Here is a 10,148-nt window from a genome sequence, read left to right on the forward strand (position 1 = left end):
GAATGGTAATGATAATGAACATAGTTACAAGGTGGTTGTCAGGATAAGTTGGATGACACTTGTGGAGAATAGAACACCTTGTTATAGAAACATGTGTTAGGTAGCAAGAGCTGAACAAATGTCATCTGTCCCCCACTTTCTCCTTTTCCTCCTCCTCACTCCTGCCCAAATAACTCAGGTAGTGTGGGTACTTTTAACCATGCCGATTTATTAAAAGAAACAGATTTTTTCCCCTTCCCCAGCACATTCCTTGGAATCTCCATCCACAGGCCCTGTGTTCATCTATCTTCTTGGGCAAAGAGCTCCGAACAACTGCATCTTTGAAGACAGGAACTCCAAGAAGGGGTGAGAAACTAGAAAGGGGTGACCCTTGAGATAAATCTTCATCTGAAAAATGGACAAAAAGTATGCATGAGACCTGCCATTTCAGGGACCCAAGTGTACTTCATCCTATTGAGAGGCGACAGTTCCAGTTCTGGGAATCAATAAGCATCTGTAAGGAGCCAGCAAGGCCAGAAAATGCCCCAAGGATTGTGGGTGGGTGGGACAAATTCTGAACACAAATGGGTTATTTTTAAAGTCTATGTTGATTCTGTTGTACTTAATACAACCTATTTTATAATCATAATTGAATCACAGTAGCTTTTATGATTTTTTCTTTTGAATGGCTACTGAAAATAAAGAAACGATCATGTGAAAACACTGAAATATTTTTACAGGAAAGGGGTTTTCATAGGTAAGTAAGGCAATGTACATTAAAGGCTTAAAATGAGTCTATTCTTTGGTCATTAGTTACCCTTCATAGAATTTATCTCAACAGCAACTAATAAGGGCATGTACACCAATTTAATATGCATTACAGCCATATTAATACTATAAAAATGAGAATTATATTAAATTTGCATGAACCGAAGTTGCTAAGTATATGAGGACTTCCATAAGGTTTTTAAAGTGGATTGTATAGAATAGGAGTGTCAAACTCATTTTCACGGGGGGCCACATCAGTCTCACAGTTGCCTTCAAGGGACCAAAATGATTTTAGGACTGTATAAATGTAACTACTCCTTAAGTGTCAAGGAGTTGAAATTCCATTCAGCCCTTTGAAGGCAATCATGGGGCTGATATGGCCCCCGGTGAAAAGGAGTTTGGCATTGGGAGCATGGGAGCATTGGTGCTGGTAGCAAATATTGTCCACTACCTCTTCCTAAGTGAAATAATGAAGAACTCACACATTATCATATTCTTATATAAATATTACATATTTGTGTGTGTTCAAAGTATTTGCCAAAGTGTTAAGCAGGCATCATTTTGGGATCGTGGGTGATTGTTATCTTCTTTCTGATCAAGTACTCTGGGTTCTCTGCAGGATATACTGGGTTACTAAATTATTTTAAGGGTTTGGAAAGCACTCTCCTGCGACAGATGCTTCTTATTTGGGGGAAGTGTGGATGAAGAGGGGAGACCACAGAGAGACAGACTTCTGTCCCTTCGTTTCTGCAAAGTCCCGCCAGGGCCGAGCACACAGCCTGCCTGGCTCGGACAAGGTTTGAGGCAGCAGGAAAGGGCCTGATGCTGTTACCTGTGCCTAGTCTGCAGCACAGACGTGGCCACACCCGTTGCTGACACAGCGCTCCCCCGGGTCGCAGTCCCAGGTCCCGCTGCAGAGTTCCACGCAGGCGCCTGCATCAGAGCAGAGCAACTGAGTCCCCTGGTGCTTGAGGCACAGGTGGTCCAGAAGACAGCCCTGGTTTAAGGGGCCAGCGCCCCTTTTTTTCTTTCAGTTCAATACACAGTGTCACTTAAGTGATTACTTGCAGAATAAAAATCATTATTAACATCTTATATATTTTGTTTAAAAATAATACATCCACATAATCCCAATAAAGCAAGACCTACTTTAAAGACATGTAAGAAGGAGACCTAGTGGGATGGGTACAATGTATGGGGTCAGCCAAAAAGTATTAGTGTTTTCCATTAAATAACAGACACATTTTCCACTTGTGCCAATAGCTTTATAGATTTGGATATTTTGAGTGTGTGGACTGTCTCCCGCTATTGGCTTCTAGTGGGTAGAGGCCAGAGGTGCCGCTAAACATCTTCCAATGCATAAGGCAGCCCCACAGCAAAGAATTATTTGGTCAAAATGTCAAAACCCCCACAAAGGGACAAAATTAAGGAGGCACTCACACCATCTGGAGAAGGAGTAACTCCTTAAGTGTCGAACCCTGGGTGCCTCCCCCGCCTCGCTCCTCACCCTGAAATATGAGGAATACGGGAGCACAGGCAAAAGGGAGGCTGGATAAGTAAGTAGGAAGAAACGTTTGGAAGTTGAGCAGGAAAAGTAGGCAGGGGGGACAGTCACAGAGGAGGGATCCTGAGCATCTGAGCAGTTTGGATTTTATGTGGCAGGACAAGAGGGGGATGTGATTACCGTTTACTCAGGAAGGCTATTCTGGTGTCAGCGCGCAGAAGGAACCAGGGTTGGACAAACAATTAAACTTCAGGAGGCAGAAGGACAGGGAGAGCCACTGGAAGCCCTGCGCTGGCTCCAGCGTGGGGTGATCAGGGCTGGAAACACAGTGAGGCAATGGGCGGTGGGAAGGAAGGAACATCTGAAAGAGACGATTTCAAAGAAGGGATGGTATTTGGGCAACCAGCTGAATGTAGTAAGAGGACAGCAAAGAAGAGAGGGGGTAAGTGTGTCATGCAATAGTCTTTGGGTAGAGACAGCGAAGATGATCCAGGAGAGATGAGGGTCTGAGGGTTGATGGTGTGGCGAAAACTGTCGGGCGCTGTGGAGGTTAAAGACTTTGGCTACTGAAGGGAGTCAAGACCTTTGTCAACGGGACCCAGGAGAGAAGTTTTGGCTGAGTGAGGGGGGCAGCCATGGAGACTCCAGTCCATATTCAAGGGCGTAAGGGATGAAGTACGGGGAAGTGAGGGCAGAGAATTAAGATTGCTTCTCTGAGTTGAGGATAGCAATGGTCAAAGGAAAAGAAGAGAGGGAGGTGATTAATATTTAACATCATTAAGAAAATACTTTCTCTGGACAATGCCCCTGATTTTTATCAAGGGACAAGGACACTGGTAGAAAGAGAGATGCTGGGAGGAGGAGTGTGGCTGGTGAGGGACCAGGAGAGAAATGGAAGAGGGTCCAGATGGGGGGTGATGGGGAAAGGAGGGGGGGAAGCGGAGGCAGCAAGAGGAATGCTGGGGCCCAGGTGGGTCCCTGCAAAGACGCCTTGACTAGAATATTTACCCTCTTACTTCCTCCCCTCCTCCAGCTGCAAATACCGAGCTCTGATGTCCTACTTGCTAGCTCCATCATCTGAGGAAAATGGGGCTGCCTTCCGCCTGGACTTACCCATCACACTATATGGTAGCACCGCAGCCTGAAACTCCTGCATCTCCAGGCTGAGGATGATGACGGTCAGGAGCAGGAGGAAGCCTGCCAACTTCATGGTGCCGCTGGAAGTCTTGGGTGGCAATGCTGCAGCAGGGCTGAAAACAGCTGAGACGTATGCCCTTCCGCCCACTGAGCTGAAATGCAAGGCCAGCGGTGGCACTGGCGACTGTGGGAGCCTGGAGCCCTGCCCAGGGACCTATATTCCTCCAAGACACACACCACGTGTCCCCTGGGTTGTGCCACGTTGTTGCCTAAGCAAGTTCTGAGCCAACGGAACACCCTCCTCCGATTGACAAATAAAACTCCTAAACCAGGAAAGACATGAGTGACTGAGACAGGGGGTTGGGGGGGTGCTAACTTTTGTTATGTACTTTCATTCATGCATTCATTTTTCAACACAATTCTTGAACGTCTTGGCCAGGCACATGCTAGACATGAGAAGTATGTCCTTATAGAAATCACAACCTCGGGACTGGGTGCTGGGTAAAGAGGGGCAGTCCGTTCTTCCACGTCCCTCCTCCCTGTTCTGAGCCCAGTGCCCCTGGCGTGCAGGGCAGGGAGAGGCCGTAGGACAGCCAGCCCCCAAGTCGCCTGCTGGAGGTAAGGAGGTGACCTCAGTCTCCTTCTGGCTCGGCCTTGAGGCTGGATAGTAAGAAGCTAGGAAAGGTCCTGGGCAAATGGAACAAGGAAATCGAGACGAGAATATTAAGTAAGGCCAAAAATTTGAACAACTTACCCCCAGCTGGTGAATCATAAGATCTTATCTTCCCCAACCAAGAACACTTGAGAGCAAACGGTTTCTACCTCTTCCCCCAGACCAGGAAACACAGAGCTTAAATATCCCTGGTCTGGTCTGGGACACAGAGGACAGAGACCCAGCTAATGCCATGTGTGCTAAACCCAAGGACAGATGAAGTCAGGGGAACAAATAACAAAAATCCCATGAAAGCCAGACAGACCCAAGATAAAAAAAAACACTGAAGCAGAGAATAACCCAACACCTGCCCCACAGTACGTTCATTCTGATGCATCGGCATGTTCAAAACACACCCGGAAAGCTGGTGAACGTTCTGCTGGGACCCTCCCCTAAGATTCTCAGGAGAAGGAGAAAGACAAAAACCCTCATGACAAAGACTGAGTGTGGCTCCCTCTAGAACACACTCACGCCCCTTCGCGGGTGTGAGCTTTTTACTTCCTTCTAAACTCTAAGGGGCCCCACGAGACTTGCAACCAGGGGAGCAGCGTGGGCCGTGGCAGCTCGTCCCGGGTACCCCCCGATCCTGCCTCCCAGGCCCCCCTTCCCTCTGACTTCCCCGTGAGCTAACCGGGCCCCACCTTGGCTCACTTACTGCCTATGACGTTTCTAGGCAGCCAAAGCAGGACTCCGCCTAGGCTCCCTCCTGTTACTTCTTCCACCTTAAGTCCTTCCTTTGTTTCACTGTCCCCAGCTGTCATCAGTGTTCGCTGAAAATCACCTGGACTCGCCCCGACCAGTGTGGCTCAGTTGGTGGGCCATCAACCCACAAAGCAAAAGGTCACCAGTTCAATTCACAGTCAGGGCACGTGCCTGGGTTGCAGGCCAGGGCCCTGGTCGGGGCATGTGCAAGAGGCAACCAATTGATGTATCACTCACACATTGATGTTTCTCTCCCTCTTTTTTTCCCTCCCTTCTCATCTCTCTAAAAACAAACAAATATGAGCACAGGCCTGCGAACCAGATAATCGCGGTTCGATTCCCAGTCAGGGCACATACCGGGGTTGTAGGCCGGTTCCCTGCAGGCCAGTTCCCAGCAGGGGACGCACGAAAGGCAACCATACATTGATGTTTCTCTCCCTCTCTCCTTCCCTTCCCCTCTAAAGATAAATAAATAAAATCTTAAAAAAAAAAACAAATAAATAAAATCTTTTAAAAAATCATGCTGGCTGGTGTGGCTCAGTGGACTGAGGGCTGGCCGTGAACCAAAGGGTTGCTGGTTCAATTCCCAGTCAGGGCACACACCTGGGTTGTGGGCCAGGTCCCTGGTGTGGAACACATGAGAGGCAACCACACATGGATGTTTCTCTCCCTCTCTTTCTCCCTCCCTTACCCTCTGTCTAAAAATAAAATCTTTAAAAAAATCTCCTGGACTCATGCTGTGAAGTCTTTCCCAAACGAAGTAAAGAACCCGCACACTGCAGGCCGGCCTCTGTCTGGTGACAATAATGCACATTAATACTCACATAAGTATATAAATATTAAATGAAATGTTGAAATGTCATTTTTTCAGGGCATTAAAAATCGTGATTTTATATAAAGGATATCATATGTAATGATCGTATCATAATCATGATGTATCTATATATATGCTCAGCCATAGTTTCTGATCTTTACATAATGAGCATCACTTGTTAAAAGGGTGGGGGGTGATGAAAGTTCCTTAAAGGAGCCTTGTTAATGAGATTCCAGACTCACGGCAAGGGCAGGAGTGGAGGCAGCGGCCCCAGGCCCCCCGAGGCGTTCCCATCCCGTTTCTGAGCAGCAGCGGAGTTTTGGAGAAGCCAGGCAGGGCTAGCCCTGGGCGCACCCGGCGGGGGGTGGGGGTGTCCGTCAGGGGTCTTGGTCTCACCCGCATGGAGGACGGGGTGGCAGAGCTGGCCGCCTTCCGTCCTCCCGCACCGTCTTGGGGCTCCGCAGTGCCGGTGCCTCCTGCACCGGAGCTCACAGATCCCTGCCAGAGCCAACCCACCAAAAACTTAAGTCTCGGAAGAGGGTGCCAGGGAGGGGCTGAGGCAAAGGATGAACGTCACCCTTCCTAAGATGTAGTGTCTGTAATTTGCCACTTTACTGAAATTCTGTAATCATTTAAATGCTTACTACTGCAAAAACAGAGCTGATATTGTTTTGAGGTGTCCATCCAGTGCACCTTTGGTTCCTGATTCTCCCCATTCCTGGCTGCCCACGAGGCTCCCACTCACTGAGTCCCGGCCACCCCTGTTTGGTGGGGAGGGCACGCCAGCCTGGGGTAAAGGGCCCAGGGCCTGGCAGCTAGTTTCAAATTAGGCTCTGTTGAATTAGACAGCAATGGGCCCTGCTGAGAGAGAAGCATGTTTCATAAATCTCAGAAGTGCCCCTTTACATATAAGAACGAGGCTTAGAGATGGGAATGTGCAGAAGATTCAGGACGAAAAACGGGGAAAGTCCTCGTGGTGAGTGAGGAAGAGGGGGGTAGACAACTGGGGGGAGAGGGAGGGAGAGAAGGAGGAGAGGAAGAGGAAGAGGAAGAGAGACTGAGGGGAAGGGAGAGAGGGTATTTACAAAAACAACTATGTATAACCTTACCCCTTACAGTTTCACTCCTAGGAATTTATTCTGCAGGAAACATCTCCTCAGTGGACAAAAACGTGAAACCTCCTTCCTTCTAGCAAAGGGCACAACAGCACGAACTGTCAAGTTAATAAACAGCCAAGAAATGGGCATTGGTTAAATGAATGATAGTAAATTCATTCATTAATAATCACACAATCCAAAAAAAAAAAGGTCTACTGTGCGGACATGGAAAGACGCCCACAACTACTGTGAAATGGTAAGATAGGTGATGCTCAGTAGGGTGCTCTATGTGAGGAAATGTGCCGTGTGCTGGCGGGTGCCCATGGACGCCACGGCAGAGGGCCTGCGCCAAGTTCACCGTGCCTCGCAGACAGACCCGGGCTCCCCAGTGCTCTCTATATGGCTGTGGGCGAGTCTTTTACCTGCTGCGGCCTTAGCTTCTTCACTCGGGGAACTCAGAGATTTAAAAGCAGTAACCCTACCTGCCTGACAAACGGCAGGAGCTCAGAACTTGGTGCTTCTCTCACCGTGGCCGTTTGTCTTTCAGAGAAGCAGTTCATGCATGAGGTTGGTAAGTCCTCCCAGTCTCCCTATACAGAATAAGCATGAAGTACTATTTTTTGAACATGTGGGGAAATAAAATACAGAGCAGCTTGGCAGCATCCGTGGGTGGACAGGATACTACCACAATTGTGTGGGGAGTCTTACATGTTTACGTTAGAACGGCCCTCAGGGGCCCATTTGAAAGTGTGAATCAAGACACGTACAGTTGTGCACGGCCGTGGGCGTGAATGGAAGCTCAACAGTGCGTCTCCAAACGGAGATCAGGGTAATCACAGGATTCAGTTTACAGCCAGGGGTTCGGTTTGGGATTTGGGGAACTCCAACCATCCTGGTCTCTCATCTTCACACGAGGGGGTGCTTGCTCATCTTCAGAAACAGGGTACATCTGGCTCCTGAGCTCCCAGGCGTCTTTCCTGCCATTGAGTGAAGGCTGGTGATGGCGCCAGTTCTAGGCAAGTGACTCAGACCTTCGTCTCATTGATCTGTCAGAGGTCCCTGTGAGGTCAGTATTCTTAATCCCAATTTACAGAGACAGAGGCTCTGGGAACTCCAGTAATTGACACAGGACTCCAGAGCCAGGAAAAGGTAGCCATAGAATCTAAACGCAGTCTGATTTCCAAAGACAGATTTGAAATGATGTCTGCTCACTGCCCCTGCCAAGTCCCTGTGGGGCCAACAGCCGACTCACGCACAAACCAGGACAATGACAACAGCCCCAGCAAGAGCGGCCCCCCTTGGAGCCCCCGTGGCCCCCTCATGATGGGGCTCTGTGGGTCCTGACTCAGGGAGGGTAGGGGGAGTGGTGGAGAAAGCCCAGTCAGCCAGCCAGAGTCGGGGGAACCCCACTGGGACCTGGGGCAGAGCTGCTTGTCCCAGCTGAGCTCAGATGGGTCTGAGCAGGAAGGAGTGGCCACAAGCGGGGAGCTTGGCCATGAGGTTCTGTGAGTCATGGCTTGGCCAGTGGCTGCAAAGATGTTGGGCCGTTTGCTGTTCAAGTTTGTGTGCACCGAGAAAACGAACGAAGGAAGGTGGGGAAGTGGACAGAGGATGGCTTTTAAAAGCGACCTCATGCAAGGAGGCGGTCTGGTGTGGGAGAGCGAGTTCTGGTTTCGAGGGAAAGAGACCACCTCAGCCCTTTATGACCGGACCACGTGGCCTCTTGATGCTCAATTTCCATGTCTGTGAAATGAGCATGATGTCATGACTTCAAAGAAATGCAGTGAGGAGTAATGCAGGCGGAGCTGTAGGCTTCACGGTAACCAGGGCGACCACGGAGGGTCTAGTAGGTTGTGTACCACACAATTGTGCGTGGTGACGGGTGAGCGGGAGTGTAATCCACCCCCCGACCTCCTTCCCACAGTCCCGCACCTGGCTCCGCCTCCGCACAGAGGGAAGGACACTTTTCCTAAACAGGGGAAAGGTGCTGCCTGTTTACCACACTGAGCTCACACTGCACTCTGCGCCCCTGAAGAGGGCCTTTTCCTAATTCTCACGGAGGAGTCCTGGTGACCTCTGTCCGGCCTGTCACGGCTTTCTGCGTTCCAACACAGGCTGCTCCGGCACACAGTTCTCACCTTCCGTAGGTCTGAGGCCACGGCTTCCCTGTCTGGAATCAACCTTAGTACAAATTGGGGGCCAATTACAGGCATGAACATCTATTGGGACTCTGTTTACTCTGGGAATAGAGTGGAATAAACCCTGGCCGGAACAAGGAAAAGGAAAGAAGCCTTTGATCTATCCCTTTAAGAGACGAGGTTCTTGGAAAACTGGAGTCTTGATCTTTTCTGAGTTCTGGGCTGCAACTGAGACTTTAGAGGATGACAGATTTGGAAGGTCCCCTCCCAGGCTGACCCTCAAACTCCAGTCCATATCACAAGCACCCAGGGAAGCCAGAGCTAGGGACCCAGCGCTAGAGAGCCAGGCAGCAGCCCTGGCTGTTGGAGGCTGATTTCCGAAGCCTTGGACATGCTGGGCAACATTAGACTGCAAGGTCAACCCACGTGGTGAGCTGGTCCATACGCAACCCATACGGTGTCCGCAAAACGAGCAAATAATGCAACAGTCTCTTCAAACGCAAGGGCAGAGTGCCGTGAATACCAACACAGACTTCCATTTACTGGCATTCCTGAATCCACCAGGCACACTGTCATTAAGCATGCCAGATACGGATGGTTCAGCTGTCTTATCAGTATCTTAAAGTTCTTGACACTTGAGAAGGGCCGTTCTGAGCCAGTAGGAAATACGCATCTAAAAGTTTTAAAAACAGGCAGGACCCTGGGCTGTAATAAGGAGTCCCGGCCATACGGAGAGAATACGCAAGGTAACCACGCCATCTGCTGCCAAGAAGTGGCGAAGCCTAAAGCCACAGCGGTGTCTGCCTGATGCTAGGCCTTGGGGTCTTCACTGCCATGCGAAACCAATGCTCCCTACTAACCAGGCAACGCCAGGGAAGCCTCGTATCCAGCACCCACCCCCCACCTGTTTCTCGGCTACCAGTTACTGAGCACTTGCCAAGCGCCAGGCCCTGGGCTGGGTTCCGGTCGGTTCTGGGCGACTTCAAACCTCACTCTGCTGTCAGATCTCCGTGGAAGTAGCAGCCGTGCCCACCCAGGAACCAGGACAACAATGACAGCCCTAGGAATTGCTGTCCCCACCGGAAGCTCCCAAGGACTCCTGTCTCAGCCCCTGGGGACAGGCTGAGTCCTGATGAGGGCCAGGGAGGAAGGTTCGGGAGGAAGCCGTCCGCCAGCCAGCCAGCCAGGATCAGGGAGACCCCTCCAGGGCAGAGCTTACTCGCCCCATGGGACCTCTCAGAGAACAGGAAAAGGTGGGTCGAGGCAGGAAGAAGTGGTCCCAAATGGGAAGGGTGGC

The 10,148-nt window shown here is 50.2% G+C and overlaps 1 long non-coding RNA gene across 1 annotated transcript; it reads right to left on the minus strand.

Annotated features, from left to right (window-relative positions):
- Positions 1-302: 302 nt before the first annotated feature.
- LOC119061595 (uncharacterized) lies at positions 303-3,454 on the minus strand. Its single transcript, XR_005084818.2, has 3 exons — positions 3,365-3,454; positions 1,580-1,680; positions 303-387 (listed from the first exon to the last, which is right to left on the minus strand). It is a non-coding gene; the product is annotated as an uncharacterized LOC119061595 (long non-coding RNA).
- Positions 3,455-10,148: the final 6,694 nt, after the last annotated feature.

The sequence above is a fragment of the Artibeus jamaicensis genome, unplaced genomic scaffold (assembly GCF_021234435.1).
Source record: "Artibeus jamaicensis isolate MK-2021 breed Jamaican fruit bat unplaced genomic scaffold, CSHL_Jam_final contig_2259, whole genome shotgun sequence".
In the NCBI taxonomy this organism is placed as follows: domain Eukaryota; kingdom Metazoa; phylum Chordata; class Mammalia; order Chiroptera; family Phyllostomidae; genus Artibeus; species Artibeus jamaicensis.